Genomic DNA, 17316 nt, shown 5'->3' on the forward strand with positions numbered 1-17316 from the left:
ATCTTTAGTAGTGCTATATGGAACGTGAGACATTACGAGCCCTGAATGCCTGATTGTATGGAAACATTTTAATATGGTACCCTGGAGTATTTAGCTATTGATTATGGTTCACGGAATACTCAGAATATAAGCTCCTTGAGGAAGGTAATTTTGTGTGTTTTGTTCTTTCCCATATCCCCAGTATCAGAAGCTCTCATTATGCTTTTATGTGCACTCAATAAATATTTGTGGGATGAATGTGTATTTAGTCATTTATTAACTAAGTTTTACTCAGCTAACCTTAAGCAAGTACCTGGCATTGTTCTAAGTACTTTAGACATTAACTCTTTTAATTCTCACAACACCATGAGGTGGTTACAAGTATTGTCTTTATTTTACAAATAAGCTAGATAGAGAAAGAACTCAGTGTTTTAGCTGGCACTTGACTGAACTCATGCAAATTGTTTCCACTGTCCATGTGTTAACAATTATTGCCTGGTTTGATAATATATATAAAATGGTAGCTTGAAAGAATGGATTCTAATCTTTACATTTGGCTTGTTGGGTGCACTGTAAAATAGTCATCCTCTCTCCCTCTCTCTCTGCCCCTACCCCACTCACACGCTCTCTCAAAAATAAGGAAAACATTCATTAAAAAAAAAAAAAATAGTCCTCCTTATCAGAACAAATGAGAAGTTTCCTTCTCTATGTCCAACTATGGTTTATCATGAAGGACCAGCATATGGTTTTAAAGAGCTGAGTTGATTGGCCAAAAACTGTTTGAAATTAAGTCTAGTTAATTTATCAAGTCATGTTCATGCCCTGATTTTATATACTTGTATCTATCAATAAACACTGTGATACTGGAAAAAAAGAAAAACAGAAAAAAAAAAAGCTGGGTTGATTAGCTGAAACTGTTTGAAATAATATGTTAATGTAATCTATTTACACAGTTCCTCTTTCACAATGACCTGGATGTAAAAACAAAGTTACTAGAGCAGAAAGAAAACAGAGTTTTGCTGACTCCCTAGCCTTCCTCCATGGAGATCCCAAGCAGCTTAAATTCTGGCCCCAAGGAATTTTGAGATCACTTTGGGGATGCTTTGTGGAGAAATACCACGAGTGGCTTTAATTTTTCTTTCTGGATGGACCTTTCCCTTTGTTGTGATTAATTCTGCTAAGGGGATATGCCTGAGGGCCCTAAGGGGCCTCATGGAACTCTCCTGGATTTCCTGGCACTGGTAGGTCCAGCTGTCTCCCTCAGTTCACTGAGTTCTTGCTTCTGATGCTCAAAGTTGAGCAACATTTTTGCAGAAATGATAAGACGGTTAGCCTAGTAGTGCTTTTGTTCTTGGTGGGATTGTAATATATGGCTCTTTTGGGTCTTCTTCCCGGTTTTAATTCAGCTCCTTTTCCTAGAACTTAAGCATAGTGGACACATACTCAAGAACATGTCAGTGACAGAAACGATCTTGTGCTCAGAATCGCCTCTGCAAGGCACTCTGCCGTCCTTTCACTAAACGTGTGTATCTTGAGTAAAGCCTCCCTCGAGATAGATATATTTCAAGGAACCTTCCCACCTGTCATTTAAATAGAGTCTTGCCAGGTTGACCTGACTCGTCTTCCAGATATGCCCAGACATGTCAAATCCTAGGTTTAACACAACCTAGAGTCAAACTGGATTTCATACCACACGAAGATAAAAAAAAAAAAAATGACTGCATTTTGCAGATGTTCTTGTTTGATTATTCTTGGTGGTGTCCCATTCGACTTGGAATAGAGGTGAAGTTTGTCCTTCAGAAAATTAAACTGTAAGATCAGTTCCTTAACTGATCATCTCAGGTCACAAGGAGAAGGAAGAATGACTTGTGGGTCTGTAAGACTGTAACTGGGTTGAGCGTGTTAGCATATCCAAGGGAAGAATCGCAAGGATATGATCAAGTGAGGTTGGGCAATATTGGAAGCCTGGAAAAATGGAATTTAAACAAGCAAGGTGTGGCAGAGCCAGGCGACCACTCTCAAAGGAAGAAGCAGCTTTGGCCAACAGGCTTCAATTCTTTCTATCCTAGTAGTAAGGACATTCCTAATAAGAACGGGCTGCAAGATCTCCTTCTGCACGGACTATTCAAATTCCATCAGCAACACCATCCTACTTGAGAATGATGAATCAGATTATCATGCCTAATGCCATGAAATATTTAATTCAGTTCTTTTCCCTTGTTCTAATTCATGTACTTTAATATTACAACTTTTCCTAATGCTACTACTGCTGGTTCTTTTGAATGCTTAATATGTGATAGCATTCAAATACATTTTCTCATTGAATCTTCTGATTAACCACATGAGGCAGGTGAGGACCATTGTCCTAATGATTTGGGTGAAGAGACAGGTTTAAAGATGTGAGTCCCGATTTGTCCGACTAAATTCAGTCTTCAGCCTGAGATTTGACTTCAACGGGTGTCTGTCTGTAGGAAAATAAGGGAGGACCAATGAGTCATTAATTGGTCTTACACCATAACTAAATCCTCTTTTGAGGGCTAAGTGAATTCTAAGCATGAAGTATGGAACACCTTACGTTCATTGGGGCTAAATAGTTGCCTGCGCTTTTAAAGCATAAGATTTTATCTCCTTTTAGTGAAATTGGGGTTTTTTAGTCACAAGTTTTGCTTCTCGGATGTTATTTATTGTTTTAATAATGGCAGAAAAGTGTATAGAGTATAAAATAATCAAAAACTGATTTACTATTGAAATTGGACCAATGTATCTAGGATTTATTGTTTTCACCACCGAAAGTCCACATTTTTCTATTCTTTGGCTTATGGTTCCTTTCTGCTCCACACACTTCATGATTATTTTGCTTTTAGTTCCTGTACAAGGTTAAAATTGATTTTTCAGAACTTCCAATAACAATTTATAAAGGATATAACTCCAAAGGTGGCATTTCCAGCTGAAGTGCTTAGCTTATATCTGTTAATTTAATATCACAAACTCCTTTCTTTAGCACAATAATTTATTTCTTAACAGAGGATGTGTGAAGGACAAAAAGTGGGCTAAGTTAAATGGTACTATTTCTGCCAAAGTGTTCTCGAGACATTGACATTATATATGGAATGTAATAGCCACTATCATTAACTCAGAAAGGCTTTGATGTGAAGGCAGATCTCTCACTAACACACATTTAACATTTATACCACGATCATTCTCCAAAATTCAGATTTATTGAGTTAGATATCAACAATTTACTAACAACGGTTTTTAGATTTGCTCTTTCGTATGCAATATGTGACTACGTGTGCATGATCTGTAAATTATTAGTGTCTCTTTGGTCATATTATTCTTTGAGGTCATTGGGGTGTGTTCACTGTCCTTATGTTAACATCTTGAAAGGCTCCATATACACCATACTACTTTTCTAAACCTGTACGTTGCTAAACACTGGCAGAGCTGGAAGGAGAGCCGGAAACTTAAAAGTTAGAAAAACACCATGCAAGAAGAGGCTTATCTATGTAGTCCCAATGTTTTTCAATCATGCCATAGCCTCAACATTTTTTTTTCCTTTTGGCATGTTGCTTTTTATATAGGGTAATAGTTGTTGTTTTTATGATCAGCTAATATCATGGCTTAGAAACATCACAACAATAACCAACACTGAAGTAGTTTTTGGACTTAAATCCCAAGGTAAGTTTCCGAACTAGTTTGCAGTGCTGTTAACGAACATTCATAATCACGCCTTCCTTCTTAAAAAGTCACTCTGAGTCTCTATTGCCTCGGCGTGCATATCTGGTTTTAAGTCATTTGTAGGTCAGGACTCATGTTGGTACTGACAGTGCCCTAGGACCTGGCCCTTGCCTGTATGTGACATTGCAGATGTTGAAAGAATATGGGCTGTAGGTAGATGTGGGCTCAGCTGAGAACAAGATTACTGATTTCTGGGGTCAAGTATTATGTGCCAGCAGTTTTCATCTTGAAAAGATCTTAGGAAGGCCATTTTCCAAGTCTTGATTAGAAGCCTTTCAAAGAAGGCTACAGCATTATTAAGCCCCAAATATGTTAGGTCCTGTTTTATTACTTGCCAAGAATACGAGCAACGTTCTAAAATAAATACTACAATACACTCAGAAATTTCTGCGGTTCTTTAAAACTTGAAGCTAAGTGAGAGAGTTTCATGAGAGCCCAGTGAGTTGGCCGCACTGGCTATGTCGCCTGGAGCAAAGGGGAGACATGGAAATAAGAAACTGACGTTTACTTCTAGGAAATAAGCCTTTTCACAAATAGGATATTCTTTCCCCACTTCTGTACTCTTATTAAGTTTTCGTTGAATCCTTTTGGTCTTCCCTCCCTTCCTCTGGTGGTTCCTAGTTACTAAATGAGCTAAAAGCATCACCAGTCCATTCTGAAGTGAGAAAAATTAGTATAATATAGTGGCCCTTACAATCATTTTTTCTTCCTGAAATATTGTTCTCTATTCTGATATTGTACCCTTCCCACTATTTTGGTGTTAGAACATTCTTTTGAAATATGGTCACTGTTACAATGATTTTTTTCTTTTCTTTTAAAAAGTGTTCTTACTGGGGGCACCCGGGTGGCTCAGTCAGTTACATGTCTGACTCTTGATTTCGGTTCAGGTCATGATCTCACGGTTGGTGAGTTCGAGCCCCTCAGTGGGCTCTCCACTGGCAGCAGGGAGCCTGCTTGGGACTCTCTCTCTCTCTCTCTCTCTGCCCCTCCCTCATTTTCTTTCTCTCAAAATAAATAAATAAACTTAAAAAAATATTCTTACTGGACAAGAGCTTTAAAGGTTGATGACTCTATGTTAATCCCCAAATTTATATTTGAAATTCTGTCAATTTATGAAGTTGAAAGTTGGCAGCCACAACTGTAGACAAACCTATAACTGAACTGTAGTATTTATTTCCAGATTTCTCTGAAAGGGGACACACTTAGCAACAGATACTGGAAAATACTCTCAAGAATATGACAGATGATTTTTCATATCAAATAGGTAAGTAAGTCACTTCCTTTCCGGTTTCCACTTGACTATTATCTTTTTTTTTTAAATTTTTTAACGTTTATTTATTTTTGAGACAGGGAGAGACAGAGCATGAACGGGGGAGGGTCAGAGAGAGGGAGACACAGAATCTGAAACAGTCTCCAGGCTCTGAGCGGTCAGCACAGAGCCCAAAGCGGGGCTCGAACTCACGGACCACGAGATCATGACCTGAGCCGAAGTCGGCCACTTAACCGACTGAGCCACCCAGGCGCCCCTTGACTATTATCTTTATCCAACATTTACCCTCTCTACACCTCTAATAATCAGCTTTATTTGCCAACATCAACTATACCAGTTTGTATGATATAAAATCATACGTTATTTTCTGTCCATATGGATTTATCATTTGCCAAATGCTTCAAAGTCCATAGAGAAACAAAGAAAACATTACATACCATCCATATTTCAAATAACTTTAAAGTTATTTTATTGCCAGAGTTAAGTTATATATAATTTTGTATTCATCTTAATTTTTATCCATAAACAGTCCTTAAAAGAAAGCAATACAGAAAAGCAAATTTTGAAATGAGTTTACAATAATCCTATACAGCGTAGATATGAGCAAAACGTTGTCTTTCAATTTTTTTTTTCCAAACACATTTTAGGGTCTGTGTCTACAGTTACCACAAATCAAATAGCAATAGACAGAATTAAGTTTTAAAATCTGGGGCAGTTTGTCACTGTGTTAAGAGTTATAGAATGGGAGAGAGAAGCCCTGAGATCTACTTCTGCTTTTTTCTTTAGAAAATAAGACAGCTGGATTCTAACATCTTTAGTATTTCTGCAGCTTTATACTTCTAAGCTATAAGAAAGACGTTTCAAACGTTAGCTGAAAGGCTAGTAAAACAAAGGTTCATTCAAAAATATGAATGTTATTCAACAGCTTTGGAACAATTTGTTTTGATTAAATGCTTTCCATCTCATTAAAAAGTTTGGCACCTCCTCCCTATTCCTTGTCTAATTTACAAAAATTCACTTACGCTCTTTTATGGAACGTGTAGCGTTTTGTCTTTTGTGTTTTGAATACAGTGACACGTGTACATTAGCTATCTTCCCTCCAGCAGCCCAGGGACCGTACCACACCGCTCAGCTTTGTAAACCACAACAACGGCGGGCATTGTGTCTTACACAAAATGCTAAGCAAACATTTATTAAATAATTGATGGAACTATTACAGAAGATCTTAGCCAGGGATTTGCTAGGTAAGCTACGGCATTCAAATTATTCATTTATTCATTCAACAAACACTTGCTGAAGGTGTAATGTGCACCCGACGCTGGGCTGGAGGCTAAAGACATAAAGGTAAACACAGTGGCTGGAAGTAAAGGATCTCATAAAATAGCAGGCTGACACTTAACGAAAAAATTCCCATACAGTGTGATGTACCAGCAGCGTAGGAAGCGATGGCCTACGGATGACAGTAAAGGGTCCGTGGACCAGAGATTGTTACTTCCGAGAAGGGTATTGAAGGAATGCTACGTGTCTGTGAAGCAGACCCATGTGCTTGCAGTGTGTGTGTGGGTGTGTGTATCGATTCCAGGCAAAGAGAGTGATCTGGGCTTTCGGAGAGGTGAGAAGCAGCATGGCATGTCTGGGGCAGGCTTGGTGGAGGAGGAGATGATACACAGCACAGAGGCGGGGAAGAGGGTGGTGACAGATGAGTCTGAGTAGTTGTGGGCAGAGCTACAACTGTAAGTCACGGGGCGACAATGACAGGTTGTTTTTTTTTTAATTTTTTTTAACGTTTATTTATTTTTGAGACAGAGAGAGACAGAGCATGAATGGGGGAGGGGCAGAGAGAGAGGGAGACACAGAATCTGAAACAGGCTCCAGGTTCTGAGCCATCAGCCCAGAGCCCGACGCGGGGCTGGAACTCACAGACCGCGAGATCGTGACCTGAGCCGAAGTCGGACGCTTAACCGACTGAGCCACCCAGGCGCCCCGACAATGACAGGTTTTAATCAGGGCAAGTGCCCATCACTCCACTGGCTCTGTAGAGGATGGTGTGGAGACAAGAGATTCCAGAAGAAGGAAGACCCGCTTCTAAGTCCGGGTGAGGTCCCGAGCACCAGGGCTCCGCTGGGGTCCGAGGTGCCCGGACTCAGCAGCTGGCCCCCCAGCCGCTTACCGCTCTGCCACAGAAAACGTTAGGTTTTCACGTGCATTAACTTGGCTGGATTTTTTTCTAGAAGAACATTTGAAACTTAAACAGTAAAAATTATGACCATGAAGCTTTGTGGAGAAGTCCACAAGTGATGGTCACAGGAGAGAAAAAAACTGGAAAAAGAAAGACATGCGTACTCTATCCTTGCTAATGAGTAAAACCTGTAGGACGCGGTGAAAAGATTTTCATGTCCCTACATGTCAAGTCTGTCATAAGAGAACATTTCTGAAAGAATTCAAAATGTACCCCTTCAGCTTAGTTGACTTGATTAGATATGAACTGAATTACCGACGTCCACGTATCTCTTTGTGTGCATGTGGTCATTTTAGATTTATTTTACCCTGCAAATGCAGTCTGTAGCATTCCCCAGAACCTGTACTTGGGAGACGGCAGTGAGCTTCGCGCAGTAGGTAAGCTTTACCCAGCAGCCTGAAAGGGGCGCGGGGATAAATGTTTGGTGCATTTGAAGACAGACGTGAGTGAGGAGCATAGAGCTGTGCGGGTGCTCTCTGTTTGTGTTTCCTGCATAAATCTCCCACAGAGAAATCCGACCCCTCCCGGGGAAGAAACGGAGAAGAAAGAGCCTGAGTTCAGCACTGCCCAACTTCAGCTAGCCTGCCTGATGCGCGGTGGACCCAGAAGAAGCGTGATTTGAATACAATTTAGGTAGAAGTGTGTGAAGGATTCCGTCTTAAGAACAAACTACAAATCATATTGCAAATGAGCCAAAAAACACAAATCCTATATTTCCTGAATTTTGTTAAACAAACCTAAACAGATGTATTTTTTTAAAAAAATAACTGTTTATTACGGCTAACCAGAGAGTGACTTCTTTTTTGTTTAAGCAAGTACCAGAACTAATTTCATGCCCAAATACATTACTTATATCTATTCCTTTATTTATCGCTAATCATTAGTAAAACTAGTCATAAAGAGGCATCTTACATTATATGGTATCCTACATATATTTTTACCTTTTTATTATGCAAATTTTAAATAGCTACAAAAGTAGACACAGCACAGTAAGCCCAATGTACTGATCATCCAGTGTCCACATTCATGATCTCTCGCAATCTGGTTTCATTTTACCCTCTTAACCCTTTCTGTTATTATTTTTTAAATTATTTACCTATTTGTTCTAAATTTATTTGTTTATTTTGAGAGAGAGAGAGAGAGAGAGCAAGCAGAGGAGGGGCAGAGAGAGGGAGAGAGAGAATCCCAAGCAGGCTCTGTGCTGTCAGTACAGAGCCCAACATGGGGTCTGTCTCACGCACCATGAAATCATGACCTGAGCTGAAATCAAGAGTTAGAGGCTTAACTAACTGGGCCACCCAGGCACCCCTAAAGTTTTACTTTTAACTAATTTTTCTCCCTTTATCATTTTAAAACAAATCTTTTTAACCTCAAGATTTTAGCATGCATCCCTGTAGATAAGCATTCTTATTTAAACAAATATTTATTTATTTTTGAGAGAGACAGAGAAGAGCGCAAGAGAGTAGGAAAGGGGCAGAGAGAGAGGGAGACACAGGATCCAAAGCAGGCTCCAGGCTCTGAGCTGTCAGCACAGAGCCTGATGCGGAGCTCAGACCCACAACCGTGAGATCATGACCTGAGCTGAAGTCGGACGCTCAACAGACTGAGCCACACAGGCTCCCCTAAGGATGAGGATTCTTAAAAACAAAACAAAAAACCCCACATAACTACAGTAAACTTACAGCTAGCTCTTAAAAACTGACAGTAATTCTTTCCCTATATATATCTAGCCAGGGCCCAAATTTGTAGTTACCTCTTAAATGTCATAAATTGATTTTTAATTGTTTGAGTCAGGACCCAAATAAGGTAAACACATACAATTGTGTTTAAGATTTTATGTTTAAGATTTTAATATGTTTAAGATTTTATTAATCTGTAGGTTCCATTACACCTCACTATTTTTCCTTGACAGTTATTTGGTTAGGGCACTAGGCCATTATCCTATAGTTTTTCCCAGTCTGGATTTTGGGAGTTGTAGCCTCATAGTGTGATTTAGCATGTTTCTTTGCTCTCTGTATTTTCTGTTAATTGGTAATTGTATCTAGAGTTTAGATCAGATTTAGGTTCTATCATTATTAGGAGGAGGAGGAGGAGGAGGAGGAGGAGGAGTATTTTTGGCTAGACTTCTTAATGGATAAAGCTGTGTTTTTTCATTAGGAGGCTCATAACTTCCAGTGTGTTGTCTTATTATAATGTTAACAACTGCTGATACACAACACCTAGATCTTCACATACACATTTAAATTTTAAAAGTTTTGATGTAAAAGCTATTCAGATGGATTTTCTGAACAACCAAGATTTGTTGAGAAGAGGTAAGTGCCACCTGAGATTAACAATCACAAAAAAAAACCACTTCTAAAAAAACCATGAATGCAAATAATTCCTAATGATCCCATCAAAGGTTTGTTTCATTTATCCAAATTATATGCCATGGATCAGCAAGCACCTTGACAAGGAAACTTCTTTATGTGTGATATAAATCACCAATTGCTTCCTTATTTAAAACCTGGATGATGATCACAGCTCTGTGACTCCATAAATTTGAGTTTCTAATATTATGCAGAAGAACATAAAACCTGTTTATGCATTATAATGCAGCAATAATGTATCTTTTCGCAATCATTGGCATAACTAAATCTACTAACTTGCCTATAGCATGCATAATGACAAGTTTGCAAAATGAGCGGAATTTTAAATTTTAATACACCTTCAATCCAAATCCCTGCAGCAATTAAAGAGAAAACCACACATATCAAACCAACAAACGCCTTTAAGTAAGCTGCAGTTTACAGGGAGAGTTTCCATATGCCCTTTGAGGCTACAGCAAAACTAGAGTCCAACAGATATAATTGCCTATTAAAATAAGTCCTGATCGAAATGGTTTGCTTCCTCATCTTCTTTAAAATAAAGATTTACAGAAACTCAACATAAAACATAATGTTAGTTTAGGCTGCCCAAAGGGTTATTCTCCCATGTTTTGGGCTCCTTCTATGGAGGCAAGATTGACGTGGAGAGCTGAGATATTTATCTGGCTCAGGATTTGGCAAATTCCTTTCTGCAAATGTCCAAACAGTAAATATTTTAGGCTTTATGTGCCATTTGATCTCTGTCACAACTATTCAACTATGCTACCACAGCAACCTTGGACAACGCATAAATAAATGAACACACTGTGTTCTAATAAAACTTTATTTATATAAAAAAAAAACCAGGCAGCGGGCCTTGTTTGGCCTGTGAGTCATAGTCTGCTGACCCCTAATCTGGATGGTTCAAGCCAATTCTTACTTGTGTGAAGAAAATATTTTTTTCTTCCTCTAAATAATTGAGCTTGGCAGTCCACACTAATTGAGTTCAACAAAAGGGAGCTTAACTTTCCCCTTCATTTGATATGTGTAGACACAGGTTTTGTTATATTTTTAAAGCAAGTCCTTTGAGAAGGCCAGCCACCTGTCTGAGTTTATTAGAATTAATGAGGGAAAAGAATGGATTGTCCTATGTAGAACAAAAGAAATCTGTCAGAAGGAGGTTCAATACTTAATGGAGGCATTGTGCATTTTTACTTGGTTTTATAAAGCAACCACTTCAAAGCTGAAGACCAAAGAAAACTTGAGCACCAGAGAAAAAAGAGAGAGAGAGAGAGAGACAGAGAAAAGGATTTTAGTTGTCAGGGTCAGAAATCAATCATTAACTGTAACATTAAACATGAACTTTGTATTCCTGTTACTTCAAACAACAACAACAACAACAACAAAAACCTCACAATTCATTTAAAGTTGGCAACTCACTCTAAAGAAACTGGATGAATTGTTCCATTGTCTGAAATTAAAAATGTTCACTCTATCTTTAATTTGTTTCCAATTAACTTTTGTTACAACACTGATTATTCAATTGTATAAAATAATCATTCCTTGTAAGGAGGGCCTGTAATCTTCAGGGTTTTAAAATACTACATGTCTGATATGCTTTATATGCCCCCATGAATGTATTCCAGAGAGAAATGACCGTTTATTTTAGTCTGAAATTAAAAAAAAAAAAAATGTATCTATGCTTTGTCTTGAAGTTTCCAAGATTAATTTTTGGATGAATCTGGCAGAGGCTAGATCAAGATTATAGTTTACTTTATCTTTTATTTTATCTTTTAAAATATATAGAGGAGCCTAATGCAGACTCCATCGTGGACACAGAAGAAAAGTGCACTTGAAGTTATGACCGATTCAGATGCACTAAAAACCTAGAGATCTAGAAGGAATTTTATTTCTTAGGGTGAAGTGTTTATTTTCTTTGCAGGGGAGCAAAAATCCTTTTTTTTTTTTTTTTTTTTTTTTGTGCTTAGACTTATCTCCAAAGGACATTTTCTGGAGGTCGTCCAACTTGTTTTGTTAATGTTAAAAAGATAACTCGAAAACATTCAACAAATTATCTAACTCTTGCCATTTGCACTTTCCTTAATTCTCTGAAGTGTCAGGTATTGAAGACTGCTCCAAGGTCCACAGGCCTAATGTTCTGGCTCAAGGGAAAATTAAATTTTTGAGACATAAGGAAGGATTTTTTACAATATATGTCTTTTCTGTCAAATGAGGCTTGGCATTTGAAAACTTTAAGATTGAGGACACAGATAAATGATCTTTTTACATACAGAAGGAAGAAAAGGAATTGGCAAACAAGTTTATAACTGCTGTTTATAAAATCTGCTGATGATCCTGCTAATGGGAGACAGATTAAAGAATGTATTTTCCATGGATTTATCCCTGTAGCGGCTACAGAGAAGAACTATGATTTTGGCATTCAGTTCCCAAGACAGATTTTATAATGGAAAAAAAAAAAAAAAAAAAGACAACACAGATTACACAGTGATGGACACTGTTTGTTAATTATATTTACATAATCATGGACATGGTCTTTAAACTACGTGAGCCTAAACTTGAATTTGGATATAAAAAAGTGTTTTCATCTAATGATGAAACTAGAAATATGGAACATGTCCTCAGTATTTGTTCTTGCTTGTGCTTCTGATCTCATCATAGCGATGCTTGTTTTGAGGGCATTTCTGGCAGCACTATGCTCATTTGTACAGTCTTAGATCTGATGACCTTTAAATTTGTGACCTACTAAATAATCTTCTTCAGCTTTGGAGGAAAAAGAGATGGGTCAATAGAGTTTTAATTACGAAACGCCTGGCAGGGACCCTGCTAATAGAATACAGATCCCGCAGTACATAATGCAACCTAGTCATCCTTTACACTGTTACATTTTGTTCTAGCCTAGGATGTGACAAACTTAAGAAATAAGGTTTTTAGAGCACTGTAAAGAAAAATGGCTCCTGTGCTCACTAAGTCTGAGAATATCCTCGTGTGACTGCTTTTTGTGGAAGCACATTTTCCATTGAAGCTACACTGCAGTGTTTTGAGATGCGTAGTGTTTTCTGGAAAAACACGTATATGGTCATAGCTATAGGACAGCTATTGCGCGAATACATTTTTCTGTGAATATCTTTTTAGTTTGCCAGCATTTCCAGCTTTAACGATAGTGTCATACACAAGTGAGTAAGTAAGTTTTGTCCCTGTTGAGGGTGGTACATCCCTGAAAGGAAGGGATGTACAGAATTCTGACAGGGCGTCAACAAGTTCTCGCAGATCCAGACCAAGCCAACTACAAGGGGATAACAGCATCCTTTCATGATGTGACGAATGGATGACTTTTAGTTAGAGGCTTTTAGTTGAGGATTACAGTGCCAGGCAAGATGACTAAGTTGAAATGCTTTGGAGAAAAACTCATCTCTGTGTTGCCATTTGCCTTCGAGACATTCTCCAACACATTTGGCCATGGGCTGGGATTTCCTGTAGAACTCGAAGAGTTTTAAAGGAGTGTTTTACTACTAAATAATAAGAACACCCCGCACAAGAAAACATCTTTGGGAAGGGAATTACTAGAGATTTTTATCAAATAATAAGAACTAAGAGGGAGGTGTGACATGTGGTTTGGAGAAATGATTGGCTTTGGTAGAAAAAAACCTCACAATGTTGCCTTTGGAAAAAGTTGTTCCCGATGAATTCTTTTTCCCCCCATGTAATAGGTTGTAAGTCAATTCTCTGGGTAATGAGGTTGTGCCTACATAGTCAGTTTGGGAATTTTTGTAGAATGTAAGTCAATTTAATTATGTATTTTTTAGTTTTTGAAAACTCTTTATTGTAGCCCACAAGAAAAGTGCACATAATCTAAGTGTAAACAGCTTGACAAATTTTCACTGTGGTATCCAGCATCCCCATCAAGAGACATAACATTACCAGCATCTGGAAGCTCTGCTTATGTTTCTTTCCAGATGCTTCTCCCACTTCTAAGGTACGACTATTCCTTATTTCTCCATTATGGATTATTTGTGATTTTTCCTAACTTGGTATAAATTGAATCATAGAGAATGTATTCTTTTGGGTCTGGGCACTGTATTTGTTAGATTTATCTATATGACTAGAAGTAGTTTTAGATTATCTATTTTCATTGCTGCATGTATTTTATTATATGAACATACCACAATTTATTTTTCCATTCAACCATTTTGCGGGTAGTTCCCAGTTTTAATGATTATGAATAGTGCTGCTATTAGACATTAATGTACGTGGTTTTTGGTAAATATGTCTATGCATTTCTATTGTATACATTTTCGTCTTTAAAAAGCACACTTTGTTATAGTTATTTAAAAGTATTTGTCCACTCCAGTACTGAAATCTGTGGTTCTGCATCTAATGATTTATTTTTTCCTCTTGATTATTGGTCATATTATCTTGGCTCCTATATACTTAGTAATTTCTTATTTTATGCTCTAAACTATCATGAAAAGACTCCTAGAAGTCCCAGATGCCTTTGTCTTCCACCGAAGGGCAGGCAGACAGAGACAGACTGAGGGGAGCATCACTTGAATCCAGAGATTGCACTGGACTGGGGCTGAATGGGTTGCAATGTCAATAAAATTTAATGACATCCTGCTTGCTGCCATTCCTTGAATGTAGTTGTGCGGTATTTTTGATTGAAAGGCCGTTAATTTCCCTTCTCTTCCGTCTTTCCTTAAAGACTGTAAGAGATCCAGCTCTGTGTTTTAGAAATTCCCAGTCCGGCTCTCAAGCCACCTTTCCCGGGCCACTTGGAGAGACCGCAGCAATCTTAAGGACAGGACTGGTCATGTACGTGAGGCAGCTCTCTCCCCTGGCCTGTGTGTTTCCTAAGCCCTATGAAACCGCGGGGAATCTCATTCCGTCTTTTAGGAGTTTGGGCCCTGGCTCTACACCCTCCTGCCAAACCTCAGAACTCAGCAAAGGCCCCAGGATGTAAAACAGCAGTGTATCTGCAGCTCCCCCAAGTTTCCATGTTGTCCTCTGGCACCACACAACTGCTAAATGCTCTTCTGGTTTCTCTTCCCCGTGCTAAACATCTCTGATCGGACCCTCGGCTATCCTCAGCCTGAGCCTAGAAGCAGCAAATGCCCTGGTCACCAGATATCCCTTATAATATTTCTGGAATTTTAGTCGGTTTACTCTTTGTCGCTTCCACAGCTCTCTGATGTCTTTACACATCTCTTATCTTTGAGGATATCTTTCTTTTTCTACTTTGGCACCACAGAAGCATTGGTCCCTCACAACCTACTACATCTCAGAAACAGGGGTCGAGTAAATTAATTTTAATTACAGGTTGTTGTATATAATTCTTTGTATTTTGCAGGGTAAGTTCAATATCTCAATTTGCATTCTCGCAGCAATCCCATGACTTCCAATTCCAATTGGAATTTGCCTTCTCACTTCCAATTCCAAGCAGATGTGCATCAGTCTTTCTATTTTATGGATTAGGGACTAGGGTCCAAAAAATTCAATCTCTTGCGGAAGATCAATCTGCCAAGGGGCAGAGAAGGACCTTGTATCTTTTAATTCCCTCAAGGCCGGCACTATTTGCTGCACACCACAACTATTTTTCACAAATAAATACAAACATGGTCACAGACAGTTTGGCAGATATTTACATATCAATCACAGATTTGGGATTAGTGCGATAATTTTATATGTTTGTTTTTTTAATTTGATACCAGTGTGTGTGGGGAAACATAACTGGAAAGCTAACACATGAAGGGGGTTTATAGGACACGAAAACTATAACCCTGATCCTCAAAATTCATCCTGCCCACTGTCGTGAGTAATGCCTAGAATGTCATCTTTCTGACTTTAAACCTTTGGGTAAATGGAATCTTCCTGAGACTGTCAAAACACAGATATTCCTGTTTTATACATCATAGTGACAACGAAACTTCCGGAGGATGGAAACCATATGCCCTAAGGAGTGAGCCAAAGTGCTGGAGTGCGCAAAAGCGAAAAGAACGGGTAATGCACAGACGGACAACGCACACATCTCAGAAAGCCAACGCAGGTGCAGGTGAACTGTGAATAGCGGATGGTCAGAGAAGACCAGTATGGTGAGGGGTCAGTTAACCATAAAACTGTAGATGTTATAGGTGAAAGAAACATGAGCGATAGGTTGAAAAGTCGGTCAGCTAGTACAAGGTAGAGAAGGGCAGGCTCAAGGTCAGATGGTGTGGATGTGCCTGTTTGGACTCACAGTAGAACAACTTTTAAATTGGATATGAATGTCATTAGAGGGCAGTAGTTTTCAGTTGAACACCATCGCCAAACCTTCCTATTATCTTGTGTTCATTGATGTTTCATCTCTGCCTCTTGAAAACATTTGTGCTTATAACCCTTGACTAGTTAAATCATTTTATTTTATAGATGAGATCCTGAGCCTGGAAAGTGGCACATCCAGCTTAATGAAGCATGTCCTTCTTGTCATCATTCTCAGAAAGCACCTCCTCATATTAGTTCATAACCTATTCATCATTAGTTTACTGCACAACATGCTTTATAAAACAAAACAAAACTTTTCTTTCCACTAGACTGTCTCTTTATTTCCCCACCCACAAAAGACTAGACATTTTTGTTTTAGGCGATTGATAGAAGGCCAACGGGCAGAAAACACGAAGCAGATTTCAACCTAACTATAGTAATTAACAATCTATAAATTTCAGCTGTCTCAGAAAGGGTTTTGGAATAACACACGCTTGGGCATGGGAAGTGTTCAAGCCAAGATTAGGGAGACTGAAGAAGGAAATCCTATATTTAATGGGAGTTTGACTCTGAGATCTCTAAATTGCCATCTGAGTAAAGAAACATATAGAAGTCCTGATCTGGATCTGTAGAATCTGTAAATTTAGCATCCGTATGCCTACCTCAGAATCGATCTCCATTCCCAAACCCACACCTTTCCTATTATAGCTCTGTGTCTCTCTGTGTATCATAAAACATATACACTCATATGTGCACATATTTGTTTCATATAAATGTATCTCATATTTATTGAGAACAACACAGCATTTTTGTGCTGTTGAGGATATAACAGTGGACCAAGATGTTGTTGCCAGAAAATAGCCATGTTCAGTGAGATTCTTTGGGATTAAAGGACACAATTTTGGAATAAGCTAAAAGTGAAAGACGTTGAGGATTCTGTTAGTCATCTTTGATTTAAACTGTGAGTTGATGAAACATTCCCATGTAATCTTTTCTAGGGTTTAGATCTCTATCCAAAGCAGTCAGAGGCCTTGTATTACAGGACATCGTGCTAATGTAAGCAAAACATTGCTGTGTCTGGGCAGAGATTGCAACCCTAGAAATGGCTGACAAAGAGTCCTTTTGAGAGATTTTGTATCTGTGTAAGTGAAGAACTGCAAAGGAGTTCAACCTTTTGTTTTAATTTTCTTTCTTTTTCTTTGTGAAAGAGAAACAAAACAAGTTTTGTTCCATTACAAAATTTGCAACTAATGAAATGTTTGGAGATCCATAAGGCTAGACAATATGGCCATGTGGAGTTTTTAGAAAATTTCATTTCTTTAAATAAAATGTGCAAACACATGGAATAGTTTGCAAACTTCTTATAATTTGGAAGCAACTACTTTCTTGGCTCAAAATTTCAATAGTTTGTTTTCCTACAACTAATGTGACAGATTGGAATGGAGAGAAGGAAAGTAGAAAAGGACGGTATTAATCCTCTAGTTTGAAAC

At 38.4% G+C, this 17316-nt stretch overlaps 2 long non-coding RNA genes across 5 annotated transcripts in view; one reads left to right on the forward strand and one right to left on the reverse strand.

The window, feature by feature from the left end:
- Window positions 1-2171: 2171 nt before the first annotated feature.
- Window positions 2172-17316, reverse strand: part of LOC122217411 — a 78000-nt gene continuing 62855 nt past the window's right edge. For all 3 annotated transcript variants that reach the window (XR_006201471.1, XR_006201473.1, XR_006201472.1), the window contains one exon: window positions 2172-2444. This is a non-coding gene — a long non-coding RNA (uncharacterized LOC122217411). The remainder of the gene's footprint in view (window positions 2445-17316) is intronic.
- On the forward strand, window positions 4900-16103 carry LOC122217412. Of its 2 annotated transcripts, XR_006201474.1 has the most exons (4): window positions 4900-4981; window positions 13419-13565; window positions 15502-15632; window positions 15992-16103. It is a non-coding gene; the product is annotated as an uncharacterized LOC122217412 (long non-coding RNA). The 2 variants fall into 2 exon arrangements; XR_006201475.1 differs by lacking the exon at window positions 15992-16103 and having other exon boundaries at window positions 15502-15678.

Source organism: Panthera leo, chromosome B1 (assembly GCF_018350215.1).
Source record: "Panthera leo isolate Ple1 chromosome B1, P.leo_Ple1_pat1.1, whole genome shotgun sequence".
In the NCBI taxonomy this organism is placed as follows: Eukaryota; Metazoa; Chordata; class Mammalia; order Carnivora; family Felidae; genus Panthera; species Panthera leo.